The following is a 20,000-nucleotide window of genomic DNA, read 5'->3' as shown; positions in this document are numbered from 1 at the left end:
CAAATTAAAGATGTACCGATACCAAAATTTTGGCCAATTCCGATAACGATACCAATACCACCTAATTGAGCCGATACCGATACTACTACTTATAGTGATTACTGCACTGGACACCAGGATGAGTTGGTGGACAACGAGCGTTATCAGATGGGAGGCTTTGTTTTGGGGGATGCTGTGAGTCCTTCTGAGAATGTTTGTGAAATAGGAGCAATTGTAGAAGCTTTTTGAAGACATTTGCAAAGGTAAATTACTCAGTAATTGGAATGAATATCTTCTGTCTTCTGATTCTTGTCAGTTATTTTAAATTCTTACTTCTTACTCCTTTAGCGACCATTTGGTCTTGTGCATTTTCATTATTAATTTTATTGACGATATTTTGTCGATTAAAAATATTTTTAAAATTATTAAAATTGTAAAACAGACACAAATTATAGCAAAAGAAACTCATTTTGTTGTGTATGTTTCTCTTTAATTAAATCTGACATCCTTTGATATTAATTCATTACACATTAGTAGACCAATTCAGAAAAATGAGCTTTCACCTAATCTTTTCAATTAAATAGAAAAAAGTTTAGTTTATTCTACATTTCTAGGGTATTGCTATGATCTTAAATAATTAATATACAACAAATTATACACAATGCACATGATTACAAAACAGAATTGTTATTTTCTTAGTTATGGAAATTTTACATCCTGAGGTTAACATAAGTAACTCAAAAATTAAACTTGCATTAAAATTAATAATATATATATATATTCGAGCTTCCACCTATTCCAGTATGATATCTTGGAAAAGGCTAGCACTAGCTAGCACTGTTAATTATAAATCAAATAAGAATATGCTGTTATTTACAATAATGCAAAATGCCTAACTATATATATATATATATATATATATATATATATATATATATATATATATATATATATATATATATATATAATTGCACTCAAAATCTGCCAAACTGCCTTAATATGACCTCAAACCTGCCAAACTGTCTTAAATGCCATCAAAACATGTCAAACTGTCTTAAATGGCCTCAAAACCTGCCAAACTGTCTAAAATTGCCCTCAAAACATACCAAACTGTCTTAATATGCCCTGAAAACCTGCCAAACTGTCTTCAATTCACCTCAAAACCTCTCAAATTGTCTTAATATACCCTGAAAATCAGCCAAACTGTTTCAAATTGCTCTCAAAACCTGCCAAAATGTATGAAAATGCCCTCAAAACATGTCAAACTCTCAAAATGCCCTAAAAACATGCCAAACTGTCTCAATATGGCCATAAAACATGTCAAACTGTTTTAAAATATCCTCAAACATGCCAAACTGTCTCAAAATATGCTAAACTGTCTTAAACTGCCCACCAAAGACATCAAACTGTCTTAAACTGCCCACCAAACACATCAAACTGTCTCAAAATACCCTCAACACATGCCAAACTATCTAAAATGCCCTTAAAATATGCCAAACTGTTTAAATATACCCTCAAAACATGACAAACTGCCTCAAAATGCCCTCAAAACCTTAACTGCCCAACCTAACCTAATGTAACCTAACCACACCTCCCCACACCTCACACCACACCACTGACTTGCATAAGGAAGAGAGCCGTGTGACCTCAGCGTTGAGTGGCCACCTCCTCTTGGGTCACAGTGAAATCGCAGTCCAGGAATCCTGTGGCAAAGGTCAGAGGTCACACAGGTCACACTGGGATAGTAATAATAGTAATAGTATTAGCACAGGAGGAGGAGGAGGAGGAGGAGGAGGAGGAGGAGGAGGAGTCAAATTGTCTTAAAATGTCCTCAAAACATGACAAACTATCTTAACCCTTCTTGGCTTACGGTGATCGTACATGAATGAAACGGGAAGCTTGATCTGCGTGGGTTTTCGTGCGGCGGGGTGACGTGCCGCTGCTGTGAGATTATCGGACCACACCACACCACAGCACAGCACAGAGAGGAGAGGTTAGTGGTTTTTATGTAAATGAACAGTGTAGGTATGAGGTGTTGGTGGTGTGTGCGCGTTGACACTGCAGTGGTGATAGGAAATTGTTAGTCAGTAACTTGAAGGTTGTTAGGAATGTTGACTGATAAAGGATAACTGGGTATGTGTAGGATGTGCACTGCGTCTATTGGAAGGTTAATTGTACGATGTCTGTCTGTGTGTCAATGTAGGATGTATCAGGAACCATCGCTACGTGAGTGTTAAATTTACTTGGTGTAGTTGTCAATAAGGGCAGATGGTCGTTCATTCACTAGTGTGGTTAGAGTAACGTGGGTTCAGAATAGATTTGTGTAATGGCTGTAACAAGTGTAGTGTTTTCGTGGTCATTGTAGTTGTGTAGGAAGGAAGAATTACGCTCAACCTCTCCAGTACTGTGACGCATTTTCACCTTGAGATGTGTACGATTAAATCATTCTATTGATGTTACAAAGCGTGTATGGATGTCACAAGGTTTCTCAAGTTGTATAAAATCACCAAATAGTAAGAGAAGGAATATGAAAACGCGTCTTGGTGCTGAAGGGATTAAACGGGTCGCGTTACTATAGAACTCCTTTAAGTAAGTTGTATTTGAGGCTAAAATGTTTCAGGTTAGTCATTGTGGTTCCCTCGTTATAGAATAGGTACCAGAATCGGCGAAAAGAATGAGTGGACAGGATTTCCTAACGTAACGAGGCTGGTGTTTCAAGGTACGTGCATTAGAAGCGAGATGTGGTAGCATAACGATAAGTTTGGGGATATAACCATGAAATTAGTTCTTGAAGTGGTAGGCTGGCGTAAATGGCTCGAGGTTCACGAGTGACGGTGGGAGGGTTTGTGTGTGGGGAGGGTTGAGAATGGCTGGGAGGAATGAAGTGAGCGTGAAGGGCTCGTGGCAAGAGGAGGCAGAGTGGGAACTAACTGAATGCAGTGTGATAAAATAGACAGAAGGGATGGATGGTGTGGTGCGAGTGCTTGCCTGGGTTAGGACACTGAAGACGTGTAACGGAGTAGAGACGCGTGGAAGGTTGGCTGAGGCAGTGAGAGTTTTAGGACAGACAGAGGGGGGAATAAAGTGTTTGAGCGAGTTAGGGCACATTATGGATGGAAGTGAAGACGTAAAGGGAATGTGTGGTGTTGGTCATTTAGAGATAATTAGTGAAAAAGATACTGCTGTTCATGTTTTTGTGATGGTATTGGTGGTGGTGGTGGTAAGAATACGTAGAATGAAGAGTGAAAGGCTGATTGAGGCAGTGAAGGAGTTTGCTTAGGGTAATCTTGCTTGTTAGCTGTAGGGATAATTAGTGAACAAGTAAACAAGGTACTGCTTTGTTCATGCTTATTCTTGTCCATTACAGGCGTTGATGATCCAAAGGCCTGACTCCACAGCGGTAATGAGCCTCGTCTACCTTGCACTTTGACGGACAACGCTCACTACCAACACTTCTAGAAGCCTCCGCCACCGCCGTAAGATTGCATCGCGCACACGGTCTACTCTAACGACCGCCACCGCCGCCGCTGCCGCCGTTGAGGGAGATGGCTGGATGAGTGGGTGATAGAGGCGAGGCAGGTGTGGTGAGGCGGAGGATTGGAGACGAGAACCTACAGATGACGGCAGACACGGAAGATTCCACTAACCAGGTAGATGAATGTGTGGCAAGATTGGTTGTGTGGGTGAGGATCGGGTGTGGGGGAAGTTTGAGGGGGTTTGACGTGGTGTGGTTTACTGAGACTGGCGTGGGAGATGTGAGAATGAAGGGATGGGAGTGTCAGGACGGTGAAGGCCAGGATACTACGTAACACGGGAGACGCTGGGAGGAGAACGAGGGAGAAGGGTGTAACTGGAGTGTAAGTGGAATAACGATCGAGGAGGGCGAGTGAGAGGCTGACTGAGGCAGTGAAGTGTGTATTGTATGTAGGACAGTGTGGCGTGGTACATATGGAGATAATCAGTTAATTTTTCTCCATTACAGGAGTTGGTGATCCGAAGCCATGACTGCAGCGATCCCGTGCGTCCTGCACCATCAAGGGAAGGACTCTCTGGCTTCGCACTGCGCCTACATTGACCGTTGCCGCTGCTACCGCTACTCGGAGGGGCACTGCCTCGCATTGGGCCTTCACTTCCGTCCTGCTAATACACGTGTCGCCGTCGCAGCTACTGGCACTGAGGGACTTCGCCTCGCAGCGGCCTGGCAAACACCTGCTACACCACCACCACCACTAACTCCACCACCGCAGTCCAGAGATTCAGCTTCGCATAGCAGACATCCTCCTATTCAACGCTTGCTGCCACTACCACCTCATTATGGTGGTGTCACTGTACTTGGATCTGTTGTCACTACTGAATAATAATGTGTAAAGAAATCTTTTTGTTTCGGTAAATTTCCTTTCCTGGGAATATTTGTGGGTTGTGGGTGGTTTCAGTGAGTAGTCGCCTCAAGCTGGCTTGGATCCGTCTGACACACCAATATTGCCTCCATTGACCACCCACCTACACTCGCTCTAAACGATCACCCCAGAAATAAAACGCGCTAGATTTGAAGCTTTTTCTTTATCATAAGCAATACAAAAGTGGTTGTTAGGAAATGAAACTAAAGCGAAAAAGTTACATGACATTGATCAATCAATACTTTATGTAAAAATGGTCCCAAAATACACCTACCTACCTACCATCTGGCTGAAAAATCTTCAAACGGTCTACATAAAATACAGCAGCACTACTGGCCAAAAAAACACTAAAAATGGTAAAAATCTAGAAAAAATGGCAAAAAAGCCCAAAACGGGCCCTAAAAAACGTACTAAGTCGAAAATACTCTAAAGAGTCTCCGGAGATAAGGTGGATGCATATTGGAGCTAAAATTAAATACAAGAGTCTCCCTACACTTTTATTCAATTTTTGACATTATTACACATTGCCTGCAAAAAAAACCCCACAAATATTTTCAACTGAATAAAAAAAACAATATATATATATATACAAAGAATACAGAGAAAGTCTACACAAATTTTCAACTTAAAAATAAAAAGTATAAAAAGTGAGCAAAATCCTATGGTGAAAAAGTCTAGACAATAAAGACAAATTTTCAACTTAACAGTATAAAAAAAAAAAAAAAAAAAAAAGTCTACAATGATTTTCAACTTAATATAAATAATATATAAAAATTTAAGTCTACAATAATTTTCAACTTAATATACAATAAATATTAACATCAATATTAACATCAATTTATAATATACAATAAATATTAACATGAATTTTCAACTTTGCAAAATTTTAAGAAATTTCAACTTCACAAATTATTTTTAAACAACTTTTCAAGTTAACAAATATTCAAAGATAAAGAGAGAGAGAGAGAGAGAGAGAGAGAGAGAGAGAGAGAGAGAGAGAGAGAGAGAGAGAGAGAGAGAGAGAGAGAGAGAGAGAGAGAGAGAGAGAGAGAGAGAGAGAGAGAGAGAGAGAGAGAGAGAGAGAGAGAGAGAGAGAGAGAGAGAGAGAGAGAGAGAGAGAGAGAGAGAGAGAGAGAGAGAGAAGAGAGAGAGAGAGAGAGAGAGAGAGAGAGAGAGAGAGAGAGAGAGAGAGAGAGAGAGAGAGAGAGAGAGAGAGAGAGAGAGAGAGAGAGAGAGAGAGAGAGAGAGAGAGAGAGAGAGAGAGAGAGAGAGAGAGAGAGAGAGAGAGAGAGAGAGAGAGAGAGAGAGAGAGAGAGAGAGAGAGAGAGAGAGAGAGAGAGAGAGAGAGAGAGAGAGAGAGAGAGAGAGAGAGAGAGAGAGAGAGAGAGAGAGAGAGAGAGAGAGAGAGAGAGAGAGAGAGAGAGAGAGAGAGAGAGAGAGAGAGAGAGAGAGAGAGAGAGAGAGAGAGAGAGAGAGAGAGAGAGAGAGAGAGCGCAATCAAAGTAAACAATCAAATAGTAATAATATACATGAAAACAACATTTTAAAACAACACACATTAATCTTGTGCCCTCCATACACCCTTGCTAATGTCATTAAAATGGTCTAATGGTACACAAATCTCAAGGAAAAAATGTGTCCCAGTACTGAATTGATTAAAATAGTGAAGGCTGTGGCCATTAATCCTTTGACCACCATACACCCTTGCTAATATCAATAAAATGGTCTAATGGTAGTACAATCTCAAGGTAAAAATGTGTCCCAGTACTGAATTGATTAAAATAGTGAAGGCTGTGGCCATTAATACTATGACCACCATAGACCCTTGCTAATATCAATAAAATGGAGAGGTGTATGGAGATCACAAGATTAATGGCCACAGTCTTCACTATTTCAACCCCTTCAGTACTGGGACACATTTTTACCCTGAGATCCATGTACCATTAAACCATTTTATTGATATTAGGAAACGTTTATAGACATCAGAAGGTTAATGGTCACAGTCTTCACTATTTTAACCCCTTCAGTACTGGGACACATTTTACCTTGACATTTCTGTACCATTAGACCATTTTATTGACATTAGGAAAGGTCTACAGAGGTCAGAAGATTAACGTCCACATTCTTCATTATTTTAACCCCTTTAATACTGGGACATCTTGAGATTTTGTGTACCATTAGACCATTTTATTGACAGTAGGAAAGATCTATAGACGTCAGAAGACTAATGGCCACATTCTTCACTATTTTAACCCCTTCAACATTGAGACACATTTTACCTTGAAATTTGTGTACAATTAGACATTTTATTGACATCAGGAAAGGTCTATAGAGGGCAGAAGAATAATGGCAAGTCTTCACTATTTTAACCCCTTCAGTACTGGGACATATTTCTACCTTGAGATCTGCGTACCATTAGACCATTTTATTGACACTTGGAAAGATCTATTGAAGGCAGAAGATTAATGGCCATAATCTTCACTATTTTACCCCTTCAGTACTGGGACACATTTTTACCTTGAGATTTGTGTACCATTAGACCATTTTATTGACATTAGCAAGGGTCTATGGAGGTGACAAGATTAATAGCCACAGTCTTCACTATTTAACCCCTTCAGTACTGGGACACATTTTTACCTTGAGATTTGTGTACCATTAGATCTTTTCATTGCCATTCCAGAGAGAGAGAGAGAGAGAGAGAGAGAGAGAGAGAGAGAGAGAGAGAGAGAGAGAGAGAGAGAGAGAGAGAGAGAGAGAGAGAGAGAGAGAGAGAGAGAGAGAGAGAGAGAGAGAGAGAAAGAGAGAGAGAGAGAGAGAGAGAGAGAGAGAGAGAGAGAGAGAGAGAGAGAGAGAGAGAGAGAGAGAGAGAGAGAGAGAGAGAGAGAGAGAGAGAGAGAGAGAGAGAGAGAGAGAGAGAGAGAGAGAGAGAGAGAGAGAGAGAGAGAGAGAGAGAGAGAGAGAGAGAGAGAGAGAGAGAGAGAGAGAGAGAGAGCAATCAAAGTAAACAATCAAATAGTAATAATATACATGAAAACAACATTTTAAAACAACACACACATTAATCTTGTGCCCTCCATACACCCTTGCCAATGTCATTAAAATGGTCTAATGGTACACAAATCTCAAGGTAAAATGTGTCCCAGTACTGAAGGGTTAAAATAGTGAAGGCTGTGGCCATTAATTGACCATTAAAATAATAAAATGTGAAGGCTGAAGGATTAAAATAGTGAAGGCTGTAGCATTAATCCTTTGACCACCATAGACCCTTGCTAATATCAATAAAATGGAGAGGTGTATGGAGATCACAAGATTAATGGCCACAGTCTTCACTATTTCAACCCCTTCAGTACTGGGACACATTTTACCCTGAGATCTGTGTACCATTAAACCATTTTATTGATATTAGGAAAAGTTTATAGACATCAGAAGGTTAATGGTCACAGTCTTCACTATTTTAACCCCTTCAGTACTGGGACACATTTCTACATTGACATTTCTGTACCATTAGACCATTTTATTGACATTAGGAAAGGTCTACAGAGGTCAGAAGATTAACGGCCACATTCTTCATTATTTTAACCCCTTTAATACTAGGACATCTTGAGATTTTGTGTACCATTAGACCATTTTATTGACAGTAGGAAAGATCTATAGACGTCAGAAGACTAATGGCCACATTCTTCACTATTTTAACCCCCTTCAACATTGACACACATTTTTACCTTGAAATTTGTGTACAATTAGACATTTTATTGACATCAGGAAAGGTCTATAGAGGGCAGAAGAATAATGGCAAGTCTTCACTATTTTAACCCCTTCAGTACTGGGACATATTTCTACCTTGAGATCTGCGTACCATTAGACCATTTTATTGACACTTGGAAAGATCTATGGAAGGCAGAAGATTAATGGCCACAATCTTCACTATTTTTACCCCTTCAGTACTGGGACACATTTTTACCTTGAGATTTGTGTACCATTAGACCATTTTATTGACATTAGAAGGGTCTATGGAGGTGACAAGATTAATGGCCACAGTCTTCACTATTTAACCCCTTCAGTACTGGGACACATTTTTACCTTGAGATTTGTGTACCATTAGATCTTTTCATTGCCATTAAGAAAAAGAGATAGAGAGAGAGAGAGAGAGAGAGAGAGAGAGAGAGAGAGAGAGAGAGAGAGAGAGAGAGAGAGAGAGAGAGAGAGAGAGAGAGAGAGAGAGAGAGAGAGAGAGAGAATGACAAGATTTCTGTATTATTAAGTGGAGAAACAGTCTTGAAAACCCTGCCAGTCATCTCTGTGGCCTTGGAAAATTGTCATAGAGAGAGAGAGTTTTGAAGAATGTTTTACAGTTGTAAAGGCAGAATGACAAGATTTCTGTATTATTAAGTGGAGAAACAGTCTTGAAAACCCTGCCAGTCATCTGTGTGGCCTTGGAAAACAGTGGTGATGAGAGAATAAGGGTATTTTATGGTTCCTGAGGCAGAGTGACATTTCTACAATATTAAGTGGAGAAACACTCATGAAAACCCTGCCAGTGATCTCTGTGGCCTTGGAAGGCGTGTTGTTGAGACACCAAAGTGTTTGTGAATACAGGCCTTTGTCTGACACACAAGCAGCAACAATGCACATTCTTCATTCCCTCTGAGTTCAGTAAGTGAAGGAGTGAGTGAGTGCTGAGTGAATCTCTTAACAAGCACACTGCATCTTTGTCCAGAGAATCCAACACTTGCTTCACAAACTCATGTGGGGGATTGAAATAGTGAAGACTGTGCCCATTAATCTTGTCACCTCCATACACCCTTCTTAACCCCTTCAGTACTGGGACACATTTTTACCTTGAGATTTGTGCACCATTAGACCATTTTATTGACATTATCGAAGGTCTATGAAGGTCACAAAATTAATGGCCACAGTCTTCACAATTTTCACCCCATGAGTTTGTGAAGCTGTACAAAATCACCAAATAGTCACCACAAGGAATATGGAAATGTGTCATGGTACTGAAGGGTTAATGTCAAAAAAGGGTATTACCATAGCCAAACTTTCTTCAAATGCTCTCAAAACATGCCAAATGGTCTTAAAATACCATAAAACATGCCAAATGGTCTTAAAATACCATAAAAACATGCCAAATGGTCTTAAAATACCATAAAACATGCCAAATGGTCTTAAAATACCATAAAAACATGCCAAATGGTCTTAAAATACCATAAAAACATGCCAAATGGTCTTAACATACCATAAAAACATGTCAAATGGTCTTAAACATACATAAAAACATAAAAAAATGCCAAATGGTCTTAAATACCATAAAACATGTCAAATGGTCTTAAAATACCATAAAACATGTCAAATGGTCTTAAAATACCATAAAAACATGTCAAATGGTCTTAAAATGTCCTTAAAATAAAAATGCCAAACTGCTAATCTATCCTAACTATTCTTCATGGCTCCAGGTGTTGTCTTGTACTCTGGGTGTTGCTGATGGCTGTAGGTGTTGTAGAAGGCTTGTGTTGTGTTGTGGCTTGTCTTGTCTTGGCTTGGTGGTGCAGTGTTCCAGCAGCAGTGTCTCTCCTTGGCAGCATTCAGGGACTTGACTTTCCTGTAATGAGAGGTGCACTGTTTACATTGAATCATATATAAAAGAATTAAAGTCTACATATATAAAAGAATTAGTCTACAATAATTTTCAACTTAATATACAATAAATATTAACATGAAAATACAACTTAACATAAAAGATCTGCGCTAATTTTCAACTTTGCAAAATTTTAAGAAATTTCAACTTCATAAATTATTTTTAAACAATTTTAAAAGTTAACAAATACTCAAAGATAAAAATGGAAAGAGAGAGAGAGAGAGAGAGAGAGAGAGAGAGAGAGAGAGAGAGAGAGAGAGAGAGAGAGAGAGAGAGAGAGAGAGAAAGAAAGAAAGAAAGAAGAGAGAGAGAGAGAGAGAGAGAGAGAGAGAGAGAGAGAGAGAGAGAGAGAGAGAGAGAGAGAGAGAGAGAGAGAGAGAGAGAGAGAGAGAGAGAGAGAGAGAGAGAGAGAGAGAGAGAGAGAGAGAGAGAGAGAGAGAGAGAGAGAGAGAGAGAGAGAGAGAGAGAGAGAGAGAGAGAGAGAGAGAGAGAGAGAGAGAGAGAGAGAGAGAAAGAGAGAGAGAGAGAGAGAGAGAGAGAGAGAGAGAGAGAGAGAGAGAGAGAGAGAGAGAGAGAGAGAGAGAGAGAGAGAGAGAGAGAGAGAGAGAGCAATCAAAGTAAACAATCAAATAGTAATAATATACATGAAAACAACATTTTAAAACAACACACACACATTAATCTTGTGCCCTCCATACACCCTTGCTAATGTCATTAAAATGGTCTAATGGTACACAAATCTCAAGGTAAAATGTGTCCTAGTACTGAATTGATTAAAATAGTGAAGGCTGTGGCCATTAATCCTTTGACCACCATAGACCCTTGCTAATATCAATAAAATGGTCTAATGGTACACAAATCTCAAGGTAAAATGTGTCCCAGTACTGAATTGATTAAAATAGTGAAGGCTGTGGCCATTAATCCTTTGACCACCATAGACCCTTGCTAATATCAATAAAATGGAGAGGTGTATGGAGATCACAAGATTAATGGCCACAGTCTTCACTATTTCAACCCTTCAGTACTGGGACACATTTTACCCTGAGATCTGTGTACCATTAAACCATTTTATTGATATTAGGAAAAGTTTATAGACATCAGAAGGTTAATGGTCACAGTCTTCACTATTTTAACCCCTTCAGTACTGGGACACATTTTACCTTGACATTTCTGTACCATTAGACCATTTTATTGACATTAGGAAAGGTCTACAGAGGTCAGAAGATTAACTGCCACATTCTTCATTATTTTAACCCCTTTAATACTAGGACATCTTGAGATTTTGTGTACCATTAGACCATTTTATTGACAGTAGGAAAGATCTATAGACGTCAGAAGACTAATGGCCACATTCTTCACTATTTTAACCCCTTCAACATTGAGACACATTTTACCTTGAAATTTGTGTACAATTAGACATTTTATTGACATCAGGAAAGGTCTATAGAGGGCAGAAGAATAATGGCAAGTCTTCACTATTTTAACCCCTTCAGTACTGGGACATATTTCTACCTTGAGATCTGCGTACCATTAGACCATTTTATTGACACTTGGAAAGATCTATGGAAGGCAGAAGATTAATGGCCATAATCTTCACTATTTTACCCCTTCAGTACTGGGACACATTTTTACCTTGAGATTTGTGTACCATTAGACCATTTTATTGACATTAGCAAGGGTCTATGGAGGTGACAAGATTAATGGCCACAGTCTTCACTATTTAACCCCTTCAGTACTGGGACACATTTTACCTTGAGATTTGTGTACCATTAGACCATTTCATTGCCATTAAGAAAAAGAGAGAGAGAGAGAGAGAGAGAGAGAGAGAGAGAGAGAGAGAGAGAGAGAGAGAGAGAGAGAGAGAGAGAGAGAGAGAGAGAGAGAGAGAGAGAGTTCTAAAGGCAGAATGACAAGATTTCTATATTATTAACTGGAGAAACAGTCTTGAAAACCCTGCCAGTCATCTCTGTGGCCTTGGAAAATTGTTATAGAGAGAGAATAAAGAGTTTTGAAGAATGTTTTTACAGTTGTAAAGGCAGAATGACAAGATTTCTGTATTATTAAGTGGAGAAACAGTCTTGAAAATGCTGCCAGTCATCTGTGTGGCCTTGGAAAACAGTGGTGGTGAGAGAATAAGGGTATTTTTATGGTTCCTGAGGCAGAGTGACATTTCTACAATATTAAGTGGAGAAACACTCATGAAAACCCTGCCAGTGATCTCTGTGGCCTTGGAAGGCGTGTTGTTGAGACAGCTAAGTGTTTGTGAATACAGGCCTTTGTCTGACACACAAGCAGCAACAATGCACATTCTTCATTCCCTCTGAGTTCAGTAAGTGAAGGAGTGAGTGAGTGCTGAGTGAATCTCTTAACAAGCACACTGCATCTTTGTCCAGAGAATCCAACACTTGCTTCACAAACTCATGTGGGGAATTGAAATAGTGAAGACTGTGCCCATTAATCTTGTCATCTCCATACACCCTTCTTAACCCCTTCAGTACTGGGACACATTTTTACCTTGAGATTTGTGCACCATTAGACCATTTTATTGACATTATCGAAGGTCTATGAAGGTCACAAAATTAATGGCCACAGTCTTCACAATTTTCACCCCCACGAGTTTGTGAAGCTGTACAAAATCACCAAATAGTCACCACAAGGAATATGGAAATGTGTCATGGTACTGAAGGGTTAATGTCAAAAAAGGGTATTACCATAGCCAAACTTTCTTCAAATGCCCTCAAAAACATGCCAAATGGTCTTAAAATACCATAAAAACATGCCAAATGGTCTTAAAATACCATAAAACATGCCAAATGGTCTTAAAATACCATAAAACATGCAAATGGTCTTAAAATACAAAAACATGCCAAATGGTCTTAAAATACCATAAAACATGCCAAATGGTCTTAAAATACATAAAACATGCCAAATGGTCTTAAAATACCATAAAACATGTCAAATGGTCTTAAAATACCATAAAACATGTCAAATGGTCTTAAAATACCATAAAAACATGTCAAATGGTCTTAAAATGTCCATAAAAAATAAAAATGCCAAACTGCTAATCTATCCTAACTATTCTTCATGGCTCCAGGTGTTGTCTTGTACTCTGGGTGTTGCTGATGGCTGTAGGTGTTGTAGAAGGCTTGTGTTGTGTTGTGGCTTGTCTTGTCTTGGCTTGGTGGTGCAGTGTTCCAGCAGCAGTGTCTCTCCTTGGCAGCATTCAGGGACTTGACTTTCCTGTAATGAGAGGTGCACTGTTTACATTGAATCATATATAAAAGAATTAAAGTCTACATATATAAAAGAATTAGTCACAATAATTTTCAACTTAATATACAATAAATATTAACATGAAAATACAACTTAACATAAAAGATCTGCGCTAATTTTCAACTTTGCAAAATTTTAAGAAATTTCAACTTCATAAATTATTTTTAAACAATTTTAAAAGTTAACAAATACTCAAAGATAAAAATGGAAAGAGAGAGAGAGAGAGAGAGAGAGAGAGAGAGAGAGAGAGAGAGAGAGAGAGAGAGAGAGAGAGAGAGAGAAGAAAGAGAAAGAAAGAAAGAAAGAAAGAAAGAGAAAGAGAGAGAGAGAGAGAGAGAGAGAGAGAGAGAGAGAGAGAGAGAGAGAGAGAGAGAGAGAGAGAGAGAGAGAGAGAGAGAGAGAGAGAGAGAGAGAGAGAGAGAGAGAGAGAGAGAGAGAGAGAGAGAGAGAGAGAGAGAGAGAGAGAGAGAGAGAGAGAGAGAGAGAGAGAGAGAGAGAGAGAGAGAGAGAGAGAGAGAGAGAGAGAGAGAGAGAGAAGAGAGAGAGAGAGAGAGAGAGAGAAAGAAAGAGAGAGAGAGAGAGAGAGAGAGAGAGAGAGAGAGAGAGAGAGAGAGAGAGAGAGAGAGAGAGAGAGAGAGAGAGAGAGATCAAAGTAAACAATCAAATAGTAATAATATACATGAAAACAACATTTTAAAACCACACACACATTAATCTTGTGCCCTCCATACACCCTTGCTAATGTCATTAAAATGGTCTAATGGTACACAAATCTCAGGGTAAAATGTGTCCTAGTACTGAATTGATTAAAATAGTGAAGGCTGTGGCCATTAATCCTTTGACCACCATAGACCCTTGCTAATATCAATAAAATGGTCTAATGGTACACAAATCTCAAGGTAAAATGTGTCCCAGTACTGAATTGATTAAAATAGTGAAGGCTGTGGCCATTAATCCTTTGACCACCATAGACCCTTGCTAATATCAATAAAATGGAGAGGTGTATGGAGATCACAAGATTAATGCTCACAGTCTTCACTATTTCAACCCTTCAGTACTGGGACACATTTTACCCTGAGATCTGTGTACCATTAAACCATTTTATTGATATTAGGAAAAGTTTATAGACATCAGAAGGTTAATGGTCACAGTCTTCACTATTTTAACCCCTTCAGTACTGGGACACATTTTACCTTGACATTTCTGTACCATTAGACCATTTTATTGACATTAGGAAAGGTCTACAGAGGTCAGAAGATTAACTGCCACATTCTTCATTATTTTAACCCCTTTAATACTAGGACATCTTGAGATTTTGTGTACCATTAGACCATTTTATTGACAGTAGGAAAGATCTATAGACGTCAGAAGACTAATGGCCACATTCTTCACTATTTTAACCCCTTCAACATTGACACACATTTTACCTTGAAATTTGTGTACAATTAGACATTTTATTGACATCAGGAAAGGTCTATAGAGGGCAGAAGAATAATGGCAAGTCTTCACTATTTTAACCCCTTCAGTACTGGGACATATTTCTACCTTGAGATCTGCGTACCATTAGACCATTTTATTGACACTTGGAAAGATCTATGGAAGGCAGAAGATTAATGGCCATAATCTTCACTATTTTACCCCTTCAGTACTGGGACACATTTTTACCTTGAGATTTGTGTACCATTAGACCATTTTATTGACATTAGGAAGGGTCTATGGAGGTGACAAGATTAATGGCCACAGTCTTCACTATTTAACCCCTTCAGTACTGGGACACATTTTTACCTTGAGATTTGTGTACCATTAGATCATTTCATTGCCATTAAGAAGAGAGAGAGAGAGAGAGAGAGAGAGAGAGAGAGAGAGAGAGAGAGAGAGAGAGAGAGAGAGAGAGAGAGAGAGAGAGAGAGAGAGAGAGAGAGAGAGAGAGAGAGAAAGGCAGAATGACAAGATTTCTATATTATTAACTGGAGAAACAGTCTTGAAAACCCTGCCAGTCATCTCTGTGGCCTTGGAAAATTGTTATAGAGAGAGAATAAAGAGTTTTGAAGAATGTTTTTACAGTTCTAAAGGCAGAATGACAAGATTTCTGTATTATTAAGTGGAGAAACAGTCTTGAAAACCCTGCCAGTCATCTGTGTGGCCTTGGAAAACAGTGGTGGTGAGAGAATAAGGGTATTTTATGGTTCCTGAGGCAGAGTGACATTTCTACAATATTAAGTGGAGAAACACTCATGAAAACCCTGCCAGTGATCTCTGTGGCCTTGGAAGGCGTGTTGTTGAGACACCAAAGTGTTTGTGAATACAGGCCTTTGTCTGACACACAAGCAGCAACAATGCACATTCTTCATTCCTCTGAGTTCAGTAAGTGAAGGAGTGAGTGAGTGCTGAGTCAATCTCTTAACAAGCACACTGCATCTTTGTCCAGAGAATCCAACACTTGCTTCACAAACTCATGTGGGGGATTGAAATAGTGAAGACTGTGCCCATTAATCTTGTCACCTCCATACACCCTTCTTAACCCCTTCAGTACTGGGACACATTTTACCTTGAGATTTGTGCACCATTAGACCATTTTATTGACATTATTGAAGGTCTATGAAGGTCACAAGATTAATGGCCACAGTCTTCACAATTTTCATCCCCACATGAGTTTGTGAAGCTGTACAAAATCACCAAATAGTCACCACAAGGAATATGGAAATGTGTCATGGTACTGAAGGGTTAATGTCAAAAAGGGTATTACCATAGCCAAACTTTCTTCAAATGCCCTCAAAAATGCCAAATGGTCTTAAAATACCATAAAAAATGCCAAATGGTCTTAAACCATAAAAACATGCCAAATGGTCTTAAAATACCATAAAAACATGCCAAATGGTCTTAAAATACCATAAAACATGTCAAATGGTCTTAAAATACCATAAAACATGTCAAATGGTCTTAAAACATAAAAACATGCCAAATGGTCTTAAAATACCATAAAACATGCCAAATGGTCTTAAAATACCATAAAACATGCCAAATGGTCTTAACATACCATAAAACATGCCAAATGGTCTTAACATACCATAAAAACATGCCAAATGGTCTTAACATACCATAAAAACATGCCAAATGGTCTTAAATACCATACAAACATGCCAAATGGTCTTAAAATACCATAAAACATGTCAAATGGTCTTAAAATGTCCTTATAATTAAAAATGCCAAACTGCTAATCTATCCTAACTATTCTTCATGGCTCCAGGTGTTGTCTTGTACTCTGGGTGTTGCTGATGGCTGTAGGTGTTGTAGAAGGCTTGTGTTGTGTTGTCGCTTGTCTTGTCTTGGCTTGGTGGTGCAGTGTTCCAGCAGCAGTGTCTCTCCTTGGCAGCATTCAGGGACTTGACTTTCCTGTAATGAGAGGTGCACTGTTTATATTGAGTCACCTTCACTATTTTGTAAACTGAACTGAACGCAACTCAAATGCCGTTAAAACATGTCAAACTTTTTTAACTGACCTCAAAACATGCAAAACTGTCTTAAAATCCTATCAAAACATATCAAACTGTCTTATAATTTCCTCAAAACCTGGCAAACTATCTTAAAATGCCCTCAAAACATACCAAACTGTCTTAAAATGTCCTCAAAACATGACAAACTGCCTTAAAATGGCTTCATAACATGCCAAATCTGTCTCAAATTAAAGATGTACTTACACATTAGTAGACCAATTCAGAAAATGAGCTTTCACCTAATCTTTTCAATTAAATAGAAAAATTTTAGTTTATTCTAAATTTCTAGTGTATTGCTATGATCTTAAATAATTAATATGCAACAAATTATACACAATGCACATGATTACAAAACAGAATTGTTACTTTCTTAGTTATGGAAATTTTACATCCTTAGGTTAACACAAGTAACTCAAAAATTAAACTTGCATTAAAATCAATATACATATATAATTCAAGCTTCCACCTATTCCAGTATGATATCTTGGAAAAGGCTACCACTACCACTGTTAATTATAAATCAAATAAGAATATGCTGTTATATTACAATATATGCAAAATGCTACCACTAACTATATATATATATATATATATATATATATATATATATATATATATATATATATATATATATATATATATATATATATATATAAATTGCACTCAAAATCTGCCAAACTGCCTTAATATGCCCTCAAAACCTGCCAAACTGTCTTAAAATGCCATCAAAACATGTCAAACTATCTTAAATTGGCCTCAAAACCTGCCAAACTGTCTAAAATTGCCCTCAAAACATACCAAACTGTCTTAATATGCCCTGAAAACCTGCCAAACTGTCTTCAATTCACTTCAAAACCTCTCAAATTGTCTTAATATACCCTGAAAACCAGCCAAACTGTTTTAAATTGCTCTCAAAACCTGCCAAAATGTATTAAAATGCCCTAAAAAAATGTCAAACTCTCAAAATGCCCTCAAAACATGCCAAACTATCTCAATATGGCCATAAAACATGTCAAACTGTTTTAAAATATCCTCAAACATGCCAAACTGTCTCAAAATATACTAAACTGTCTTAAACTGCCCACCAAACACATCAAACTGTCTCAAAATACCCTCAACACATGCCAAACTATCTAAAATGCCCTTAAAATATGCCAAACTGTTTAAATATACCCTCAAAACATGACAAACTGCCTCAATTCCTCAAAACCTTAACTGCCCAACCTAACCTAATGTAACCTAACCACACCTCCCACACCTCACACCACACCACTGACCTGCATAAGGAAGAGAGCCGTGTGACCTCAGCGTTGAGTGGCCGAGGTACCTCCTCTCGGGTCACAGTGAAGTCACATTCCAGGAATCCTGTGGCAAAGGTCAGAGGTCACACAGGTCAGGTCACACTGGGATAGTAATAATAGTAATTGTATTAGCACAAGAGGAGGAGGAGGAGGAGGAGGAGGAGGAGGGAGGAGGAGGAGGAGGAGGAGGAGGAGGAGGAGGAGGAGGAGGAGGAGATGTCAAATTGTGTTAAAATGTCCTCAAAACCTGACAAACTATCTTAACCCTTCTTGGCTTACGGTGATCGTACATGAATGATGATATTGTTCCGTCCAGAGAGACGGCGATCGTATCGGTAATCATGATTTTTCCCGCTTGACATTTGAAGATTGGCGCGGGCTGTGTCATTATTTCTTGGCATTGCTCGATAATGAATTACTGGATCATATAGTGACTGAAACCAACTGATATTTCTGATATTTCAAAATTACCCGTGAGTAGGGAACGGAAAATAAATTCATCCACCGTAAGCCAAGGGTTAAAATGTCCTCAAAACATGAGAGAGAGAGAGAGAGAGAGAGAGAGAGAGAGAGAGAGAGAGAGAGAGAGAGAGAGAGAGAGAGAGAGAGAGAGAGAGAGAGAGAGAGAGAGAGAGAGAGAGTGTTTTAGTGTGGAGGCCATAAATTCAGAGTGTTATTGAAGCAGTGGGTCTTAAAATGTCATCAGAACCTGCCAAATTGTCTTAAAATGCCATCAAAACCTGTCAAACTTTCTTAAATTGCAGTTAAAATCTGCCAAACTCTCTTAATATGTCATGAAAACATGTCAAACTGTCTTAATATGCCCTTAGAACATGCCAAACTGTCTTAAAATGTGTTCAAAACATGCCAAACTATTTTACCATGGCCTCAAAACCAGCTAAACTGTCTCAAATTTCCTCAAAACATAACAAACTACCTTAATATGCCCTCCAAATCTGCCAAACTGTCTTCAATTTCCCTAAAAACCTCCAAAATTTTCTTAATATACCCTCAAAACATACCAAACTATCTCAATATGCCCTCCAAACTGTCTTAAAATGCCCTCAAAACATGTCAAACTGTCTCAAAATGCTTTCAAAACATGCCAAACTGTCTCAAAATGCTCTCAAAACATGCCAAACTGTTTAAAAATACCCTCCAAACATGCCAAACTGCCTAAAATAGGCTTCAAAATCTTACCCAGGCTAACCCAACCTACCTAACCAACCACACCTCCCCACACCACACACCACACCACTGACCTGCATAAGGAAGGGAGCCGTGTGACCTCAGCGTTGAGTGGCCACCTCCTCTCGGGTCACAGTGAAGTCGCAGTCCAAGGAGTCCTGCAGCAAAGGTCAGAGGTCACACAGGTCACACTGGGATAGTAATAATAGTAATAGTATTAGCACAGGAGGAGGAGGAGGAGGAGGAGGAGGAGGAGGAGGAGGAGGAGGAGGAGGAGGAGGAGGAGAGGAGAGGAGGAGAGAGAGAGAGAGAGAGAGAGAGAGAGAGAGAGAGAGAGAGAGAGAGAGAGAGAGAGAGAGAGAGAGAGAGAGAGAGAGAGAGAGAGAGAGAGAGAGAGAGAGAGAGAGAGAAGAGAGAGATGAAATGACAATATTTATTATTTTACCTTTTCTTTTCTCTTTTCTTCTTGAAATCCTCTTTATCATATTCCTCCACCTCTTCCTTCTTCTTCTTCTTCTTCTCATATTCCTCCACCTATTCCTTCTTCTTCTTCCTTCTTCTTCCTCCTCCTCCTCTTCTTCTTGCCTTGGTCCGTCTTTCTCCATATTCTTAACACAATCTGAAATAAATAAAACTGGATTAATATTAGAGAGAGAGAGAGAGAGAGAGAGAGAGAGAGAGAGAGAGAGAGAGAGAGAGAGAGAGAGAGAGAGAGAGAGAGAGAGAG

At 38.9% G+C, this 20,000-nt stretch overlaps 1 protein-coding gene and 1 long non-coding RNA gene across 5 annotated transcripts in view; one reads left to right on the top strand and one right to left on the bottom strand.

The window, feature by feature from the left end:
• The window catches only part of LOC123502275, a 487,861-nt gene that overhangs the window by 7,980 nt on the left and 459,881 nt on the right, over nucleotides 1–20,000 (bottom strand). The window lies entirely within an intron of this gene.
• On the top strand, nucleotides 1,869–4,352 carry LOC123502297. 3 transcript variants are annotated; one of them, XR_006673897.1, is made up of 3 exons: nucleotides 1,869–1,972; nucleotides 3,347–3,629; nucleotides 3,962–4,352. It is a non-coding gene; the product is annotated as an uncharacterized LOC123502297 (long non-coding RNA). The 3 variants fall into 3 exon arrangements; XR_006673898.1 differs by lacking the exon at nucleotides 1,869–1,972 and adding an exon at nucleotides 2,680–2,698; XR_006673896.1 differs by lacking the exon at nucleotides 1,869–1,972 and having other exon boundaries at nucleotides 1,979–3,629.

Source organism: Portunus trituberculatus, chromosome 11 (genome assembly GCF_017591435.1).
Source record: "Portunus trituberculatus isolate SZX2019 chromosome 11, ASM1759143v1, whole genome shotgun sequence".
Classification (NCBI taxonomy): Eukaryota; Metazoa; Arthropoda; class Malacostraca; order Decapoda; family Portunidae; genus Portunus; species Portunus trituberculatus.
This window is presented reverse-complemented; position numbering and strand designations above follow the sequence as displayed.